The sequence below is a fragment of the Myotis brandtii genome, unplaced genomic scaffold (assembly GCF_000412655.1).
Source record: "Myotis brandtii unplaced genomic scaffold, ASM41265v1 scaffold191, whole genome shotgun sequence".
Classification (NCBI taxonomy): Eukaryota; Metazoa; Chordata; class Mammalia; order Chiroptera; family Vespertilionidae; genus Myotis; species Myotis brandtii.
The window spans coordinates 5,612,688-5,633,863 of NW_005357115.1; positions in this window are offsets into that span (position 1 = coordinate 5,612,688).

Below are 21,176 nucleotides of genomic sequence, written 5' to 3' on the forward strand. Positions count from 1 at the left end.
ATCTCAGTCCAACAAGTGCTTTATGAAACCTTTCAGAACCATGGTAGCTCTTTCTGGCATCTGAGATGAACATGGAATCCAGAACTTTCTGTTGCTGGAATAATGTCTTTCTGGTTCCAGAGAAGTGGGTCTTTTGGAAGGCATTGGATTCCTTCCCTCGCTATTGCCAAGTGCTGTTTTTCTTTACTTGGTAACTCTCAGTTTTTCTCACAGTGTGTCACTCTGGAAAAAATGTGGAAATGGGGCTTTCACATGTTTGAGACAGAGAGCAAACTCCTGTTGGAAAAAATGAAATCTGCAACCTGAAGCCCCAAGCCTGAGTCAAACTTTCCACGGAACCAAGATCTCTCCTCGCAACCGGAGAGGCAAAATTAAGTTGTACTATTTCAGCAAATCGCTGCAGCCATTCAGAATGCGACTCCTGGCCCCGTGGCTGGATCACACATCAATGCAGAGGCCAATTTAATTACCTGTCAGGAACTAAATAAAAGCTTTGCTTCATCTAATACTCCCAGTGTGCAGGACGGCTATGAAAACAAGCCTGACACTCCATCGACTGGCTGTTTACAGAGGCCCAACGAGGCGCCGAGGCCTGCCAGTGAAGCTTTTGGAAGTTTACGTAGTCTTTAATGCATCTGTCCACCGCGCCCCTTCCTCAGCTACATTCAAAGCCACGGCCCGCCCCCAAGAGCTCTTGCACCTGTTCCTAAAAAATATCCCATAACCTTTCCAAATGGATGCGAAGGCAAGCCCCACCCCATTAGCTCATCCTCATCCGAAGGGCTCCTCTCTCCCAGAGAAAAGCTTGTTTTCTGGGGCTCCTTGCCTATTCATCAAGACATCCAGTCTGCCTTTACCCCACAGCCTGGGCCCGCAGTGGGTCATGGTAGAAAGAGCATTTCAGCACCAGGAACTTTAGGTGAGCTAGGCCAAGTTCACCTCTGCTGCTCTAATCCTCAATTTCCCCAAGTGCAACGTAAGAAAACCGGCCCCGTCTACTCCCATGGTTGGGGCAAGCATCAATGTGATAACGGGCATGAGAAACCTGGCCAATGCAAGGAGGTGTTGCGCTTGCCGATTAGCACGTATGATGTTACTGTATTGCCTGGAGTTGGAGCACCAGAGGGTGGGGAGGGAGCAATTTCTATCTTCATGGACCTTGGAGATGGACGCCGTGAGCAGCACATTGAGACAGAAAGGAGAGGCTATGGAAGCAGCAGTTGGTTGCAAATAAAGGACAAAATCAGATGGGGGCACAGAGCTTCCATTTTTAAAAAGCTTCTCCCTTGGGCCGGCATCAGCGGTGTTCCTTTGTGGAGCCAGGACTCTGGGCCACTGTGTCACTGGGACACGTTGCTTAACTTCTCTGAGCCTCAGCTTCCTTCTCTATAACACAGAGTCTGAATAAGGACATATGTTTCTAAAGTGAAAAATCTTATGTAAACCATTATTGTACCATTATCCTTCCTGTCCCTTTGCACCTGGAAGCCTGGAGGACTCGAATGAATGAAAGGGCTTACGTGGCCCGCTCTGGCCTTCAGGAAGGATGTGGAAGGGCAGGCTGGAGCCACTCAGGGACAATGCACACCCAGCCAGGCTCCCAGCCCTGGCTCCCTGGGCCAAGTGGGTTTATTTTTCAATTTTGATTCCCCAGGCTCTGGGTGTGAATGCCCTGGACTCACAAAGGATGGATTAAAAAAGAATCGCTCCATCTGAACCACATCCTGACCCCTGGCATCATGTCCTCATGGCTCCCGGGATCACAGGGGCCTCATGTGCCTTTTCCAGACTTACTGCCCCTTCCTTCCCAGTCCTGTGGCATCCCAGACAGGTCACGGCTCAACACAGCCAGGCCAGGACCTGAGTCTGTGGCTCAGTCACCTCTGCTTGACCTTCGGTCATACTAGGGGTCACACAGAGCTCTGTCCACAGCCCCGCCACCCTGCCTCTGCCCAGAGCATCTCCTCCAGGAACAGCTCTGGACCTCCCTGATCGGCAGAGAGCTTTCCCCGCCTGTGCCCCTGCAGCTCTCACGGCTCCTGCCAGCGGCACTGGGCAAGTGAGACAAGCCTCACGGCCTGCCTGCTGCTGTCACACTCTATTGGAATTAGCTGCAGAGAGGGAGAGGCATGGGCCAGCTCCACAGGCCTGTGGCCAGGCTTCCCACCCCACCCCCACTCCCAGAGGCACACAGCACCTGACAGGGGGCGGAGGTAGATGGAGGCACAGGCGAGCCCACGGGCCACCAAAGAAGCATCCTACTCCCAAAGCCCTAGAAGAGGCTACAAACAGTCTCACTGCTCCCTGGCCAGACTCGGGGAGACCCAGACTTTCCGGGCACGGCGCCTTTAGCTAAAGATGGAATAGACACCAACTTTTAGGGATCCTCTGGCTCCTTTTTCCAAAAGCAGGGAAGAGAAGGATGCTCCCTGCCACATCTTAAGCGATCTGCTTATCAGGAAGGTCCTGCATTTTACATTTCTCTCCATGGTGTGTGTGTGTGTGTGTGTGTGTGTGTGTGTGTGTGTCCCTAAACAGTGCTAATAAAATCTCTAACCCACGTGGCAGCCCCCCTGCTCATCAATTGTAGAATTGTAGAGGCGGCACCAGTCAGTTTGTATTATAAATAACGGCTGGATGGTGGTGTGTGTGTGTGTGTGTGTGTGTGTGTCCCTAAACAGTGCTAATAAAATCTCTAACCCACGTGGCAGCCCCCCTGCTCATCAATTGTAGCTGCCCTCAGGCGGCACCAGTCAGTTTGTATTATAAATAACGGCTGAAATAAGCTGCTTGCTCAGTGCAGGCTCCTTGGGGGCCAAGGAGGCATGGAGCCAGCCCCTCCCTGCTCCCTCCCACCCCAGTTGGGAGAGGGATGGCCCAACAGGGGCTTTGCCTGAAGCCAGCTCCTTTGGACTTGAACAAACCACTACAAGGGTCTGCGATCCATGCCCGGAATCCCGGTTTAATTATTTAGGAAGAGCGCTTTTGCTCCCCACAAACTCGAAGCTCCCCAGAGCCCACGGAATCATTGTTCAATGCTTATTACCGCCGCAGGCCCCCCCGGGCATGGGGTGGCAGAGACCTCATTTCAATATTTACCACTTAGATCACTTAAGGGCTGTCAGCTTTAATAACATTTTATCAATTGGATACTTATATTATTCACGGCTTCATAAAAATAACAAGACCTGCCTTGGCATTTCAATCATGCCCGGGCTAATTTCAGTGACTGCTTAGGGATTTCGTTTTTATTAACATTTAGATGCAGTGTGACGGCTTCTCTTCGCAGATGCACTAGGCGTGAGGCGGCCACACGGGCAGGCTGTGGGGCGTGAGTGGCACAGGGCTCTGCCCTAGGCATGTGGGCAGGGCAGGTATGGAGCCCACATCCACAGGCCAGGCTGAGCCATGCTCCCCAATTAGGTAACTCCTTCCTGGTGGGTGGGGTGGCTCAGGGCTCTGTCAGTGGGAAACCCTTGACAGTCTGCCACCCACCCCCACCCCGGCCTCTTGCTTCCCTCCCAGCTGGGCTGCCCCACAGGGAATTGTCTCCTGTGCGCTGTCTGCTGGGATCTGGAAGGCAGCACTCTCCTCTGCAGGAATTGGTCTGGAAAGCCTCTACTCTGTCCTCCACCTGCAAGGCTCCCACACAGCCTTCCAGGCTCACCTGCGGGGTCACCTCCACCATGAAGCCCTCCCTGCTTCCCACCATGTCTGTGAGTGAATGGCCCCCTGCTGGCCTTCTGGTTCCCGGCACAGATTCCCACGTCCTCTTCTCCTGTGGGCGCCTGAGTTCTGGCCTTTCCTGAAGCCACGCCCACTCTCCCTCCGGGCACCCCAGAGGATCCTGCCACACACCTCTGGCTTTGCCCGAATTTTGCTCTCTGAGGTCTCAAAGGTGTTTGCTGTCGCTGATAAGTGCAGGCAACTCTGGGACTTTCGTTAGTTGTCCATCTTGGCAACAACCCTCAGAGATGTGGCCTTTTAGAGGAAATGCCACCTCCTCAGGGGCCGCCCATCTTCAGGAGCTCTGGGCTCCTATGCTAACTGCCCTTTGGTGGCCCCCAGGCCTCCGGTCCTCCTCTGTCCCCCTGTGCCCCCAGGTGATACTGCTGTGGGTCTCTTGACTAGTTTCACCTGCTCCCAGTCGCTCCCTCTAATCCATTCTTCTCACAGAGGCCACAGTCCTTTTTGTAAATTATTCTTCTGATTAAAACCCATTAATGAATTTTTACTGCTTCCAGACCAAAGCAATAGTCTCACCTTCACAAGGTCGGGTCCTGCCTCGGCTCTCCAGCTTCTCGACAGCCCTTCCCCCAGCTGAGTTCTCTGGCACCTGGGTCTGTCAGAGACTTCATCCTCCAGCCTTTTCTCCCTCGGAGCCTGCAATACCAGCCCCGCTGCAACGCCCTGCCCACCGCTCGTCACAGGGCTGACGCCAGTCTCCCTTTCATGGTCACCTGCTCTGGTACCCTCTCTAACACCGGTTTCTCCGTCCAGCCTCACCATCCTCTATCTCAGTCCCCTTTGCTACCTCCATGCATCACAATGTGCAAGTTTTAAAACTTCTTTGTCAATTTGTTTGGCTCAATGAACTCAGAGACTGTAACTGGCACATAGTAGTTGCTCTATAAAAAATGTGTTTAATGAAGGGATGAATTATTCTTTAGCTTCCTCCCCTTCCTTTATGAGAATTCCCCCACTTTCAGCAACCTTCCCTCCCGTATCATCTTAAGGATACCGATAAGCAAAGGGAATCAGAGGCATCTGAGCCATTGATGTGATGACTGAAATGCCCAGACTAGTGCCCACAGCCCACAGCTTGGTGGTTAGAGACACAGGCTCTGAGAGCAGCCTGTGCCCAGTAGTCAGCTGTGTGCCGCAGGCAGGTTCCTTAGTCTTTCTGTGCCTCAGTATGTTCATCTGTTACTCGGGGTCAGTGATACCTACTTCATGAGTGACTATATGGAGAGTGCCTATAACAGAGCCTGGCACAGAGTAAGCGCTCCGTAAAGGCCAACCACTGTTATTGTAAGCTCAGAGTGACCTTCTCCACCCCCCCCCCCCACAGGCAGTTGCTCCCCTTCATCCCTAAGCATCATATGCTGCTCCCGTGGGTGGCTATTGTCATTCGCTGTTGAGCCCAGGGAGGCCCATTCGGTGAAGCTTACTGGCCTTGGAATGGGAACTGGATGGAGGTCAGGAAATCCTTGCTGCTGGCTGACCTGGAGGATCTGTGGGAGGCAGGCTTTCTTGCAAGAAGATGTCTCGCTCCTGTCTGTTACACAAAGGCCCACTCCCGGGGTCCCCACAGAAAAGGCCCGCCCTGTGCAATGCGTAAGGGAAGTTAATTTCTCCCAACCACTCCCATGAAAGGCTTTCCTGTGACCCTCAGGGATAACCAGAGGGCCTGGAGAGAGCGGACGTGGAAGGCTGGGCTGGCTTCTCTGGTCACCCCGCCAGGAAGATCGGAGCCTGGCCTGCCACTCATCCGGGGCTGGCCTCAGCCCCCACACAAATGCAGGTATTCCACAGCTGCCAGGCTCCATCTGTGCCCCATGAGCTGTACTGATTCTGTCAGTAAATTTGTCTATTGCTTGGAGCTTCTATTTCTATTAAAGAGATGTTAAATGCCTCCCAGGTGGCAGGCTACAGAGTTTCCAGGAGGGCAGTGCATGTGTGTGTGGGGTGGGGGTAGGGGGTGGTGGTGGTTAAGGGGAGTTGTGTGAAGTAAGCCCTGTCCTGTTTGACACTCAGGGTTGCCTGGGTTCTGTCCTCCCTAATGTTCTAAATTGCAGGAGAAATGGCCCTGACAGACCCTCCTGCTGGCAGACAGTGCCTTTTGTTACAGACGGAGGTGTTGGGCCTTGTCCAATCAACAGCTTCATTAGGTCTCCCGAGATGAAAGAGTCATTTTTACTTTGGGAGCTAATATTTATAGACAATCCTCTCCCCAGCCTCTGCACTGGAGGTATTAACAACTTCAGGGCTAAATCAAATAAAAATTATAAAGCTCATTTCTCCACTCTACAAAAACCCCTGGCAAACTCAGAACTCTCCAGACTGTGAGGTGTCCCACAGAGCAGCCTCGTTCGTGGCCCTATTGCCCAGCACGGATTTTGGCGCACAGTGGGCACTCGGAAAATATGTGTTGAATTTTGAAAGAGTGGAAAGTCTGTTTGTTTGTTTTCTTCTCTAGCAGGGATCACTATGGCATTGTGGTTAAGAGCTTGGATAAGGAGTCAGACAGACTGGAATCCTAGCAGCCTCACCACTCAGCATCCAGGCTTGGGTTTAAAGTCTCTGAGCCTCCGTTTCCTTGGCTATAAAATGGGACAATAATACTTAATTTACAGAGCTGCAATCCTTAAAGCCTTAGCATAGTCTTTGCACCTAGAAGTACCTTTAGTATTAGCTACTAGGAGTAAACAAATAAACCTCAGAGCCTCTGTTGCTATAGTAAGGAATCCTGGGAAGCTTGTAAGCTGTCTTGTTCCACGGACTGTTCCATTCTCCTAAGAATGCATTAGGCGCTCTCATTAGGGAAGTGAAAATCACAACCACAATGAGATCCCACTTTATACCCACTAAGATGGCTACAATAAAACACAAACAAACAGAAAATAACAAGTTCCAGTGAGGATGTAGAGAACTCGGAACCTTCAGACATTGCTGGTAGGTATGTTCAGTGCTGCAGCCACTGTGGAAAACAGTTTGGTGGCTCTTTAAAAAGTTAAACATTGCAGTTTGATTCCTGGTTGGGGCACATGCCCAGGTTGTGGGCTTGGTTCCCAGTGTGAGGCATGCAGAAGGCAGCCAAACGGTGATTCTCTCTCATCATTGATGTTTCTGTCTCTCTCTTTCCCTCTCCTTTCCTCTCTGAAATCAAATAAAAAAAACTCGATGTTTTATTTAAACATAGAGTTACTATATGATCCAGCAATTCCACTCCTAGGTATATACCCCAAAGATTGAAAACAGGAACCAAAAAACAGATACCATAGGCCAATGTTCATAGCAGCATTACGCACAACAGCCAAAAAGTAGAAACCACCTAAATGTCTATCCTATATAATAAAAGCCTAATATGGTATGTGTCTGGTTGTCCATTCAACCAATCAAAGCATAATATGCTAATGATATGCTAAGGCTGCTCAACCGCTCACTATGACATGCACTGACCACCAGGGGGCAGACACTCCGACCAGTCAGTAGGTTAGCTTGCTGCTGGGGTCTGGCCAATCGGGACTTAAAAAGAAGGGCTGGACATGCCCTGGAGCCCTCCCATGGTTCCTCCCCTGCTGGCCAACCTCCCGCCTCCCTCCCTGGCCCTGATTGTGCACCAGTGGGGTCCCTCAGCCTAGCCTGTGCCCTCTCGCAGTCTGAGACCCCTCGGGGGATATCAGAGAGCCAGTTTCTGCCCAGTCTCACAAGCCAGGCTGAGGGACCTCCTCCCCTGGTGCATGAATTCGTGCACTGGGCCTCTAGTCTATATATATAAAAGCCTAAGCGACCTAACAACCTAACAACCAAATGACCAGCCAACCAGTCACTATCACGCCCACTGACCACCTGGGGACAGACACCCTGGTGGTCAGTGTGCTCCCACAGCAGGAGTGCTGCTCAGCCAGAAGCCGGCTGACAATGGGCGCCAGACACAGGGCTCACGGCTGGCTGCCGCAGCCTGGAGACCACAATGGAGCAGCAGCAAGCCACTGAGCAGCAGCAGCACGTGCAGCAGGGCCGGGATGAGCAGGAGTGGCAGGCAGGAACGGCAGGCAGCGTTGGACTGCCGGTTTCAGCCAAATCCCCGCAGGCTATGCTGAGGGACCCTACTGGTGCACGAATCCGTGCACTGGGCCTCTACTTATCTAATAAATGGAAACACAAATAAGGTATATCCATACAATGGAATATTATCCTATATAATAAAAGCCTAATATGCAAATCGACCAAACACGAATGACTGGTTGCTATGATGCGCACTTACCATGAGGGGGCAGACACTCAATGCAGGAGCTTCCCCCAGCCTGCAGGCCCCAGGCCAGCCAAGGCGGGTGCCAGCGGGGGCCCCCTGATTACCCCACAGATCACCCCACAGAGGGAGGTGACCGGCAGTGGCGGCAGGGGGCGGGGCCAGCGAGCGGGCAGCACCAGGCTGGCCAAGGCGGGTGACAGTGGGGGCCCCCCAGATTACCCCGCCGGTTGCCCCACAGATTGGCCCTGATTGCCGGCCAGGCCTAGGGACCCTACCCGTGCATGAATTTTGTGCACTGGGCCTCCTGTTCAGCCATAAAAAGGAATAAAATTTACAACATTCTACAATATAGATGAACCCTAAAAACATTATGCTGAGTGAAAAATGCCAGACACAAAAGGCCATATATTGTATGATTCTATTGAAATGAAATATCCAGATCAGGGAACTTCATAGAGACCGAAAGTACATTAGTGGTTGCTATGGTTACCCACTTTCCCACACACTGCTGTGGGATATAGGGAGAGAGTGCTAATGGGTACAGGTTTCTTTTTGGGGTGATGGGGATGTTCTGGAATTAGTGATGATTGCTGCACATCATAGTATACAGTGAATATTGTAAGATGTGAACTATATCTCAATAAAAACAACAACAGACTATACTGAGCACTCACTCCCACTGCAGCCACATGTGTGTGCCCTGCAGGAGGCCTCGTCATCACCTGGCTGCCTGAGAGCAGGACTGTTTTCAAGGGGAAGCCTCTCTAGTATAACACTTTTTCTGACACTTTACAATTTGCATGTTACCTTTTAATTGATCCTCACATCTTACAGCCATGAGGACGGGGATTATCATGGCTGTTATCCAGATGTGGAAACTGAACTTCAGAAACTGGAGGCAACTTGGCAAAGATCACCCAGCTAATAAGTGGAAGAGTTGGAACTGAACTCAAGCCCTTGAATGCCAACACCCTCTTTTTCCCTACCCATGATACACAATTCAGCCAACAATGTGTTTAGGTCTTCACCACAGCTTCCAAATGGTCCTGGCTTACCTTCATCTTCAGCCCTCTGCCTCATCTATGTGGGCAGCATCCCTGACCCTATCCAGCTTTGGGCCTCCACATGTCACATCCCACAGGTCAGAGAGACAGAGCCTCACACCAGTCATCCAACTCCTGTTCCTCTCCGGCGCAGAGTTGCCCCCAGCACCAGTCACTTATGCACCCACCACCTGGATTAGAAGATGCTTCTCATTCTTGCCCAGTACACTAAGGTAGAGTTCCAGGATCCCTCTGCTTTTGGCATCAACTAAACATCTCGCACCAACAAGGGGCGGTAAGGAAGGCCCTGTTTTCAGTGGTTCCTGTTTCCTTTCTGCCCCATGGAAGTCCCACACCATTTGGAAGAAGGCTTCTCACACAGTTCAGAGGCTTTTACAAACAGAGATGAACTAGGTGTTGGGAGCATCCAATTAGCGGGTCAAGAAGAAAAGGCCGGATGTGAAGAGGCTGAGAAGAGAAAGGGCTTCCCATTCCAGATTGTTGGGATGGGGAGTGAGCGAAAGGGGAAACCAAGGAACAGAGTGGAGACTATGCAGAGCATGTGGAGGGAATCCTGAGGAGCCCAGCCTGCCTAGAGCAAAAATCAGAGACGTGGCTGAACAAGCAGATGGAAACCAGATTTAAAAGGCCGAGGCCACCAGGCTAAGGCGGGAGGCCACTCCAGCAGGCAGGAGGGAGCCATTGGAACTTCTGGAGTAGAGGCCTGATATGCAAGTTCGTGTAAGTCTCCAAAGTATAAATTATCCAGATGGAAAAGCCATTAAAAAGAAAAACACCTGCTCATGGGCCTCAGATGCCGTTTCTGTGGGTGGCCAAGAAAGGTTTAAATAGCCAAGGTGGAGGTTGCCTTGTGAGGAATGGAACAAACGGAGTGTAAGACTTTTGAACAGAAACTAACTCTGAGATGTTGGGGAAAGGTCATGAAATCCCCATGTCCTTGTTTTCATTTGATCCCCCTACTACCTCATCGGAATAGAAGCTGATTCCCTTCAGCACTGGTTGGATTCAATAGGTGCAAAGACAATAGTCTCATCACTTTTTTTCTGAGTCACACCAAGTCATTTCTTCTTAAGGCTGAAAGTGACCTTGAGGTCATTGACACTTCCATGTGCAGTGGAAGTCCTGAAGTAAAGTCTTTTCCAAACTGTTGACAAGCCTCTGAAGACCGGGTGATCCCCTCTACCTTTAGAAATGTCTGGTTTTTAGAAACTATTTCTTAGGTAAAGTCAAATCGTGACTTCTGGGGCCTCTACTCATGGACCTCACTCCACCTCTTAGGGACATTCAGAAACACATCTGCTCATTCTTCCCCGTGACAACCCTTCAGTATTGTAAGGCATCTATTGTACGCGCAACACCCACTCAATGATTCTTTTCTTCTTTGTATTTTTTTAAATATATTTTATTGATTTTTTACAGAGAGGAAGGGAGAGGGATAGAGAGAAACATTGATCAGCTGCCTCCTGCACACTCCCTACCGGGGATGTGCCTGCAACTAAGGTACATACCCTTGACCGGAATCGAACCTGGGACCCTTGAGTCCGCAGGCTGATGCTCTATCCACTGAGCCAAACCAGTTAGGGCTCTTCTTTGTATTTTTTATATGACACTGAGTTGAAGCTCTAAATTGTCCTAGTCATTGTGCTCTTTTCTCATTTATGTTTCAGAGAAGGAAATGTTAATATTTTGTTTTTTCCTCTAAGACACTTCTAAACTTCCCCTCCATGGGTGAGCATTGCATAGGAGACTTTAGTATAGGCATGGTTTTATCTCCTCCTCGCTCCCAAGTGTTACATCCAGTGGCACAGCCATGCACAGATGACAGCGGCAATGGGGACCCCTCAGCTGGGTATAGTAGGATCTGGGAGCAAGTCAAATATAAGAGCAGAATGTGACATCTAAAGGGCATGGGAAAATGAGCAGTGGCCACCAAGGAGTCAGTCCAACAGTGAGGGTGAAAGAAGATCTCCCCATGGCCCAGAGATGGGCATCCAGGAACTAGTAATACCCCGAGAGCCAGCAGACAGCACTAGGGCAGCTTTGCAGCAAGTGGCCACACCTCAGGCCCCGGGTCCTAGTCTTAAGGAGACTGGTATTCTGTGAAGGCCATCAATACAAAACACAGGCACAGCAAGTTGAGTCCCAGATCTGGGTCTGGTTTGGTCTTGGCCAGGTTGCATGACAGCTGTGACTGCTTGGGAGTGAATCTGAGGGCACGATACCGAACCAGATTCTGGTTCCCATCTGTTTGTCCAATCACATCTCTGCTCTTTTTGCTCCAGGCAGGGTGGGCTCCTCGGAATTCCCTCCACACACTCTATTCCTTAGTGTCCCATTCCTCCTTTTCTCCCAGTCCCCATCCCAACAACCTGGAAGGGAAAGCCCTCCCTTCTTGTCTCAACTTCTTCACATTTGGCTTTTTCTTCTTGACCCAGCTGGTGGGATGCCCCCACACCTGATTCATGTAGATTCTAAGATTTTAATACTGTCTGCAGGAAAGAGTTTCATAATTATCAATGTCACTCCGGGGATAGGAGGGAAGAGTAGGGGCATGAATGCAGAGTATGTCCAAGGTCAGTTGCTAGGACTGGGGCCAGGGTCAGAATGGGAAGAGCATCAAAGGGTACTTGAGGCTGTTGGACCAGAGCTGCTTCAGCCCCTCCCGCCGGAGCACAAGACCGAGGGAGCAGAGTGCAGCCTAGCTGAGCCCGTGCGGTGCCATGGCTGGGACACAGGCGGGCCTGGACAGCCACTATCTGCGGGCCCCCAACAGGAGGTTCTAGCCATGTAAATCCTACAAATCCTGCTGATACTCGACTTTGCTCAGTTTAGGTGGTGGTATTATGCATTCAGGAAGCATTCTGCAGAAGCAATTTTTATAGTGAACAAGAAGAGAATCCCATCTGTTTCAGGTAAAAACACATGGGGGTGGGGTAGGGAAGGGAGATGGAATGAGGGTGGAAATAGTAATGGAGAGATGGACTTCTAGAATAGTAACTGGCAAATATTTGAAACTTCCTTATGTAAATTTAAATGTCTCATATCACTAACTTGGAAGGTAATCCTACATGTGAAACCTGTAATAGAAACGGGCTGGTTTCCTCTGAATGACTTCATTGTAAAATATCTACATTCTCAGTGAGGCACAGGGAAGTTGGAGGGGGCCACCAGGATGGGCCGTGGCAAAGGAGGAGGGCGAGTGTCCCAAGCTGTTGGGAGCTTGTAGAGATATTTGAGTAGAATTTTATGCAAATCTTATCAGTTCCAAAATCAAATCACAATTATTTAACCCATTATCACCAATCCAAAGTAATGCCAGGCACATTATTCTTACCAGCCCTCACCCTGTCAAGACAAGAAAAAAAAATACAAGTGTTTACTTTTATTATTATGCATCCTGTTATGAACCCCACTGTCGCTGAGTGCACACCGCACCTTTAACTAAGGAAACTAATTGCAAGCCACTTTCAATATCTCTTGTTTTTTAATTTAATGCCCTCGGAGAGATATAATTGGGCTGGAGGGAAGAATTTCCACTGAAGTCATGAATTTGCTATATAAATACAAACAAGAAAGAAAGCTAATACAGTGAGGGAATATGGGATTAATTTTGAAATTGTCTGATTAGTGGATTGCTGCCCATCAATAATTGCCTTAGATTTTCCCAAGGCCCTCTCTTTATTAGAGTCTGGCACCGCATCTGCCCACAGTCTGTCAATCAGCCCGTGCAGCTGGGAGGGTCTGCAGAGAGACCACAATTGGAGGCTTGCTGGGGCGCCTTGTTAGACAAAGCAATATATCCCAGACGTGCAGACACGGCCGTCACAACTCGGCTGCTCACGTCTCTCCGCTCCATCCTCCCGTGCTGGAGCAGGGCCTCGCTGTGACCAGGGCTGATTTTTTTAAAGAAAAAGAAAAAAAGTTGCAGCCGTCTCTTTACACATATTTTACAGGCCTGGGCTCTGCTGGAGATTGAGGTCACAAACGCCTTCTCCCTCACAGTGGCTGAGTTGCCCAGTAATGTCATTAGAAGAGCTTTGCAACAGCTGGAATTTCTAAAGCAACATCAGTGTCATAGGGGACGATGAAGCACGCTTCAGACATTTAAAAATTAAGAAAGATAATCAGGAGGATTGCGAGCAAGTGTGCAGATGGTGGGTTTCTAACTTAATTAATGTTTAAAATCTGGAATGTTCCTCTAACCCCCAGAAACACCCCTGTCTATCTTCTCTGGGCCTGATGCTCCCAAGTCCTTAAAGTCTTGATAAGAGAGCGATGAGGAGGATCTGCCCACTGAGCTCACCATAAACATGTTTTCAAACCACACACACACACGCACACACACACACACACACACACACACACAGTCGCAGCCCCGCTAATGATATGTTTATGCCATGTCCATTTCCAGAAATATTTATGTCTCTCTATCTTGCCCGCAATCAGTCAAAATATACAAAAATGGATTTGCATGTAAAGATGCTTCCTTTGGAATCAAAATATGATAACAGAACAAAGATGGCTCGGAGCATGCTCTTTTTTGTTATGTTTTCTTGTCATCTACTGTTTTCCTTTTCTGTTTGGTAAGCTGAGCATTTGTTTTAAGTTGGGGTTTTGTTCCTGTGAGGCAGGAAATAAAGATGATCGGAGCCAAGGATGGGCATGTAAACTATTGAAGTGCAATTTTCCCTCAATGTCCAGGTCTCCGCTCTCCGTGGCCAAGAACAGCCTTGGCGCAGTCCTCCCTTCTGCACCGTGGACATCTGTGTCTGTCCCTCCATGGCAGCCCACCAGGCACGGGGGCTGAGGTCTAAAGGACAGAGCTTGACACCATCCAGTCTTGAATGACAGGCTTGCATCTCTGCTAACTAAGGTTTCCATGGAAACCCATTCGTTCCCCTTCCCTCTCTTCCCATTTGGGCCCCAGTCCTGGAGACTGTCACACCTCCCTCCCTGTCTGTTGTGCCTTCCAACCTGAAAGGCTAGAGGTCAAGAGCAGAGGTCACCCAGTGCTTGGACTTCCCAAGTCACCCAGGTGGATGCTTCAGAGCCTGGGGCACACCCTGCTGTGGCCTTGCCAATTAGCGGACCTGGGGTCGCTCTGAAAGTGTCCGTCTCCTTCTGTTGGGTGGGAATTCAAAGGCTTATGGCAGGGCTGTGAGAACTGAGTGATAGATGAGAGTGGAAGCATTTCTAACTGGAGCCTGGAGCATTCTGCCCAAGTACAGGATATTCTAGTGTTAATAATTCTAGCAAACCTTTTAATAACCCGCTCACAACTGTGATGTGGAGGCAGCTGCCCTGGCTGATTGCTTTGCTCTGGGGCTGCCACCAGCTTAGGCCACAGGACATGGGGCTCAGCTCACATCAGTGAGATTCCGGGGACTGGATGCGGCCCCAGGATGGCAGAGTGTCTTCCCACCCCTGTTTCTCTTCTTCAATCTGCTGCCCCTTCAAGGCCCCTCAGACATTGATCCTCTCCCCACTGCAACCTGAAGGACATCGCATTTTCTCTTCCTTGTGAATGACAACCCTCAGCAGAGCAAAGCAGGGCCGCAGAGTCCTCCCTCCAGGCCCTCCATCGGCTTTAAGGAGCACCAGAGAGTGTACCTGCTACTCCTCAAATGCACCCACCCTTCCTCACAGGCTGACCTCATCCCCTCCGAGCAGGGCTCAGTCTTCCATTTGTTTAAACTTCTTCCCTCGCCTGCCATACCTCCCTTCTGCCCCAGGTAGAAAAGCAACGTTCCCTGTCTCCTAGATGGCCTGCCCGTATTCCCAAAATATAGCATGAAAAAGTTGCAGCATGTTCATATCCTCTCTCTAAAGCAAAATAATCCAAAGCTGTCCTGAATTTGATGACTTCCCACCACCTCCTCCACAATAACCGCTCGGAGCCAGCCAACACCTCTTGCCTGAATTGTTGCAGTTGTCCAGCTGGTCTCCTTGCTTCCATCTTGCTCCCTCCTCCCTGTTCTCAACGGAACGTCCCAGGGATGTTCTACAATCACAAACCAAAACCATGTCACTTCGCTACTCGAAACCCTCTCCTGGCTTTCCCTGTGCCTAACATAAGATCCAAAACCCTGGTCTACAACACCCTACCTGCTGGGGCCTCATTTTCTACCAAGCCCTCCTGGGGCTCCAGCCACATGGGGTTTCTTACTAGTAAAGACTTGATGAGAGAGACATGAGGTGGATTCCTTGAACACATCACCCTGTCTCCTTTCCACATCCAAGCTGTTCTTCTCCTGGATCTTTGTAGAGTTCCCTGCCTCACTTCACTCTGGCCTCCACCCAGATGTCATCTTCCAAAGAACCTCTCTCCTGCCTACAATCCCTTACCTCCACATCCTTGTCACTCTTTACTCCCTTCCCTGCTTCATCTGTCTCCACATTCACTGGCTAAAACACTGTATTTTGTTTTTGTTGACACCATAGATATGAGATCCATGAGGGGAGGGCTTTGGACTGTTGTTTGCTGTTGCATCCCCAGTGCCTGGATTGTACTTGCACACTAAAGTACTCAATAAGTATTTGTTAAGTGAGTAAATTAGTGAATGGATAAAGAAATAAATGATAAACTAATACAACATTATGTACACAGTAACTGTCACTGAGTAATTTAACTGGGTTTCTTTGTGGGGAAAAATGGTCCCCCAAAGAAAGAAATAATACTGGGATTGACAACAGGATAGCACAGATCATAAAGAGAACCTCTAGCTCCCTTAACAAAGCAAAACCCAGGTTGTGAAAGGTTGAAGGGTGTCCTGGGAGGTGTGGCTGGACCTCCGTCCCCTCTTAAGGACTCTGCATCATTACTCTTCCCGCCCTGCTTGAATTCCTCAAAGCAGAGCTGAAACTGAGCAAGGCTTCACCAAAGGCCTGGGCAAACTGCAGGGAAGGCTGGGTATACAGTGAGCGGGCACCAGGAGCTGTGAGAGGGCCACAGGACAGGGAAGAAAGTGCTCCGGATGCGACATTTCACCGAAGGCCAGTCTGGCTGAGATGAGTGGACGAGCCACTTGAGAAAAGGCAGAAAAGGTTTGGTGGTAGAAGGAGGAATGGAGATGGGAATGTGCTCACACTTTTACTCAATCACCTCAGCCGTCCTCGCCACTCATGCAAGAGAGAAAATGTAATCCCAGTGTTTACCAGCAACACCACGACTGCCGGCAGGAGCTGAAATCAGTCTGCACCGAGAAACTGGTGCTCTTGAAACACCTCATGTCTCCGTTCCACCAGAACCCACCAAACTGAGGTCCCCTTCTCCAGCTGGGCCCTACGACCCTCACAGGAGTCCCCTTACATCAGGGATCTTTAAAAGTCTACAAACATGTGCACTGGCTTGTTTTAAAACAAATGGTATCACCTTGATCCCCCAATGGTTCTCGCCCCAAAATGGGGTTGGGGGACAGATGGGGGAAGGAAAGCTCTGAAGCAAAGCTGCTCCCTAACGATCAGGCCAAAACCTTGCTGGAAACATGACTGATGATGTGATAAGAGGGTGCCCGTACGGTACTGAATGCAAACCAGGAATTCCAAGGTAACTGATTGCATGTAAAGGGCTGGGGGACTGACTGTGTATTAAGAACACAGTTTCCATTTACTCACTTGGAACAGAACAATGTGTAGCTTAAAAGGAAAGTCAAATTTGGCAGGGCTCGCCGTGAGCCGGTGAGGAGGCCCGAGCGGAGAGAATTCCTAAAAGAGATCCTAACTTAATCAATCACTTGATTCGGGAGGTAAAAAAGCCTCCTTCAGAAATAGATCAAAAGAGTTGTATCAGGCCAGGCGTGCACACACCGTATCAATCTCTGGCCGGAGCGTGCGGGGCTGCAGGCCTCCCCTTCGAAGCGTGCCCAGAGCCGCCTGTTTTTATTTGTGAATGCACAGGAACGGCCGGAAACCCAATCCCGGGAAAGGCTGACGGGGCAGGGGCCACGCGGGGTAGGAGTCAGGACCAAATGGAAAGCCTCTCCGATTTATTTTCCTACTGATATCATTCCCGTGGAACATACACTGAATCCATCCTCACACTGACAATTAGAGGGGCCCCATCGACGAGATGGAAAGGGGCCCGAGGCAAGAAAGAAGGCCAGAGGGGCGTGTGCCAAGGACAGAGGACCTGCCCTGCCTCTTTGACCTACATCGGCCAGGCTCCCGCCACTGGGACCCTTCCTGGTGCCCATCTCGGTGCTCCAGGGGGCCCAGTGGCAGCCTTTGCTCACCAACTCCCTGCACTTATAAGCAACCGGGGAGATACCATTTTTATTTACACAAAAGGGATTAGCTATGCATGTTGTTATCCATCTTGCTTATCTCACTTTATATGTTTTCCCACGTTATCCTACATCTTGTAGGTATTTCCATGTTAATTTTGCTCCCATGAAAGACTTAAGCCCTAATGCCCTGAAAAGCCACAATGCATGTCATGAATTAACTTCTCTCCTATGCATCCAGGATGGTACTACTTGTGTACAATCCTCAGCATTGAGAAGATAGTCACTTAGATCACTTTCTGTTTTCTGGAATTTGGATGAGGACCCTGGTTAAGAAAAGCTGACAGAGTGTTACGTGGACATTTAGATGCCCCCCGCCCCCTGCTTCTTTAATCCCATAAAAGCAATGCCGCAAGGAATATCCTTGTAACAAATCTTGGCGAACTTTTGTGAGCAGATCTGCAGGGTAAATTCCTAGCACTTGGAATGCTCTGTAACTAGATTTTGGGTTCCTTAAGAATAGAAAAATGGGTTGATCATTTTTCTTGCTTCTTTGCCTAGCACTATCCCCAAATCCTGGATATAGCAGGGACTCAATAAATATTTGTTGACATGAATTAATGAAAAAGATACAATCCATACCCTGAAATGACAAAGCCATAAGCATGAAAGACAACAATACAAAATGGTTTATAATAAAGTGAGCAAACTACAAACCTGGTAAAACTGCTGTAGGATTTCCAAATGGAAGGTATAGAACCTTCCGTTGTTACCCCTTTTCCTGCACCTGAATGTGATACAGCATCTGTTCTAAGAGGCCAGTGATGGCTAGGGCAGCCCTGCCCTCTGACTGCTAGGTGACGAACAGGAGGAAGAGATACCGCTCAGAACGTGCTTCGTTCTCTGTGGTTTGGGGAGATAGCTAGAACATCATTTCCTAGATGGGCCTGATTTCAGAACACAATTTTCTAGTAATCTGACTGGCTCAATATGTTTTTGAAAGATTAAAAAAAATGCTGTAGTTTGGAATTTTGCATTTTCCTCTCTAAAATAATTTGGACCAGAGCTATGAGGTCTATACCTCACTGGCAACCAGAGGTTTCCATATTCATGCTGCACCATGGATATGAGGAACCCAGGCGTCTCTATGGGATTTGGGACAACTGCTTTTTGAGGGGGTGGAGCGGGTGGGACAACTGCTTTTGACTTTGAGGCGAGCTGGTACTTCAGTAACATGATGTTAACGGTATCTCCTTAGCATCCCAGCACAACCCATGGGGATTTACTGTTACCATTTTACAGATTGGGAACCTGAGGTGCCGAGAAGTTGAGTAAGTACTTGATGTTCTATATAGTTCATGAAAGGCAGAGCTGAGCTTGAATCTGGGTCTTTGAGTTTATTTTCTTGCCTTTGCTCTCAGGAGCCGATTTATTGTGAAGCTGAAGCTTCAGGCCCACACGTGCTCCTTCCCTTCCAGGACCCTGGAGGGGCCCTCACATTGTGTTTATACGTCCATGTATTTTTGTAAAATCTGCAGAAGTGCAATATTGAACTATAGTTAGAGAGCACTCTCTTCATTCTGACTTACCTCTCTCACTCATTTACCTAGTGTTGGGTGGTCTTTGAGCAACATAGGGCATTTGTAGTGTCTGGCTATATGAAAACTGAGTTGGGGATACATTTAGCTTGAGTTTGATAAGATATCAATCAATGAATTCTATGTCAAGTTATTGCTCGCTGTCCTTGTGAAAAACCAAACCAAACCAACAAAACCTTTCATTTTACTGAAATAATATATGCACATTTTACTGAAATAATATATTCATTTTACTATTTGATAACAAATCAAATAGTTCAGGGGGCTTAGAGAAAAGTTGGATTTATAACAACAAAAAAGTCCCCTGCCCCAAATAACTACTTTCAATTATTTTGGGAATATTTCACATTTACCTCCATATTTTTAAACAATATCCTAATACTTCAATTTTTAAGTAAAAATATTTGTGGACATGTAAAATTTCCTTACGTAAATTATTTTAAAGTGATTTAGTTTTGCATAGGCAAATATCTAAATTTGGTGTTATATATTATAAATATTGACTATTATAATATTGTAATTCTTCATAATATTCTTTCTTCATTTATCCATACTACACATTATGTACTAATCTCTTACATCATTAGGCAAAGCTATAGCTCTCTTAAACCTATCTACTCTCTCCCATTTTCTTTTTATAATTATGTTTTAATTTTTGTCTAAATCAATAGTTATATATGACGAGAATAATATTTTTGCAAATATTAACATATTTTCCCCATCAAATAATTATTCCCAACAGAAAAGCAGGCATATGTTCAACAAAAAAGACAAGTATAAGAATATTCACAGTAAGATTACTTAATACCGGAGAAACCAAGATGGCGGCATAGGTAAACACCGGAAATTGCTGCCTCCGACAACAACTTCAAAAATACAACTAAAAGACAGAACGGTCATCATCCAGAACCACAGGAAGGCTGGCTGAGTGGAAATTCTACAACTAGAAGGAAAGAGAAGAGCACACAGACTCAGAGGAGCTACGAAAGTAAAGTGCAGAGGGAAGCAGACAAAATGCGAAGACAAAGAAACAGGTCACAAATGACAGAAATGGAGGACAGCAAACGACTGGATATAGAGTTCAAAACCACGTTTCTAAGATTTTTCAAGAATTTTATGGAAACCGCCGATAAATGTAGTGAGATCCTCAAGAAATCTAGTGAGACCCTCGATGTTGTGATAAAGGACCAACTAGAAATTAAGCATACACTGACTGAAATAAAGAATATTATACAGACTCCCAACAGCAGACCAGAGGATCGCAAGAATCAAGTCAAAGATTTGAAATACGAAGAAGCAAAAAACACCCAACCAGAAAAGCAAAATGAAAAAAGAATCCAAAAATACGAAGATAGTGTAAGGAGCCTCTGGGACAACTTCAAGCGTACCAACATCAGAATTATAGGGGTACCAGAAGAAGAGAGAGGGCAAGATATTGAAAACCTATTTGAAGAAATAATGACAGAAAACTTCCCCTACCTGGTGAAAGAAATAGACTTCCAAGTCCAGGAAGCGCAGAGAACCCCAAACAAAAGGAATCCAAAGAGGACCACACCAAGACACATCATAATTAAAATGCCAAGAGCAAAAGACAAAGAGAGAATCCTAAAAGCAGCAAGAGAAAGAAAATCAGTTACCTACAAGGCAGTACCCATACGAATGTCAGCTGATTTCTCAACAGAAACTTTGCAGGCCAGAAGGGAGTGGCAAAAAATATTCAAAGTGATGAGTACCAAGAACCTACAACCAAGACTACTTTATCCAGCAAAGCTATCATTCAGAATTGAAGGTCAGATAAAGAGCTTCACAGATAAGAAAAAGCTAAAGGAGTTCATCACCACCAAACCAGCATTATATGAAATGCTGAAAGGTATTCTTTAAGAAGAGGAAGAAGAAAAAGGAACTCTTACCATTTGCCACACCATGGATGGAACTAGAGAGCATTATGCTAAGTGAAATAAGCCAGTCAGAGAAGGATAAATACCACATGATCTCACTCATTTGTGGAATATAATGAACATCATAAACTGATGAACAAGGACTGATCCAGAGATGAAGAGGCATTGATTGGACTGTCGGGCCTTGGAGGGAAGGTAGGGGAGGGCAGGGTTAAGGGGGAAAGAGCAACCAAAGGACTTACATGCAAGCATATAGGTCTAACCAATGGACACGGACAACGGGGGGGTGAGGGCATGAGCAGGGGGGGGTAGGGGGTAATGTGGGTATAAGGACACATATGTAATATCTTAATCAATAAAAAAAAAAGAATGAAAACATATTTGAAGAAATAATGACAGAAAACTTCCCCTTCCTG